This window comes from Penaeus monodon, chromosome 22, assembly GCF_015228065.2.
Source record: "Penaeus monodon isolate SGIC_2016 chromosome 22, NSTDA_Pmon_1, whole genome shotgun sequence".
Lineage (NCBI taxonomy): Eukaryota > Metazoa > Arthropoda > Malacostraca > Decapoda > Penaeidae > Penaeus > Penaeus monodon.
In genome coordinates this window covers 39,094,945-39,095,393 of record NC_051407.1, presented here as the reverse complement: position 1 = coordinate 39,095,393, position 449 = coordinate 39,094,945, and the positions used below count along the sequence as shown (strand labels likewise).

Below are 449 nucleotides of genomic sequence, written 5' to 3'. Positions count from 1 at the left end.
AAAGTAATCAAAAACTTTCTTCTCGCAGCAGCGTTTGTGTGTAAAGAAATCAAAAAGTTTCTTCTCGCAGCAGCGTTTATTAAGTTTTAGTTAGGTTCACCCCCCCCCCCCCCCGTGTAGGGTTCCATTGCTTCCCTTTATCGGGTAATTGGCGGTCCCGGGCGCGCGCGGTTCACCTGGTCCCAGAGTGGAAGGTTCCAGATCAGCGTGTTGGGCTTTGAATGGACGCGGCGATACGATCTCATTCATCCGCAAATTATAGTGTTCCCAGCGTCGCAAAAAGCTGCCGATCCCGCGACTCGGGCGGGTGCCAGATGTACCTCTCTTTCGCCCGCCCTCTTATCTCCCCGATCTGCCGTGCGCGTGTGCTTGCTCGCTCCGTCCCGCGCGCGCACGCAGCCGTACTTAGCGACAGCGGTGGCGAGAAAGCTGGTTGCAGGGTCGGCGGT

General features: G+C 56.8%; 1 protein-coding gene across 1 annotated transcript in view; it reads left to right on the top strand.

Moving 5' to 3' along the window:
• LOC119587126 (protein patched-like) overlaps positions 1–449 on the top strand; it is a gene marked incomplete at its 3' end in the record, with an annotated part of 106,921 nt that overhangs the window by 105,952 nt on the left and 520 nt on the right.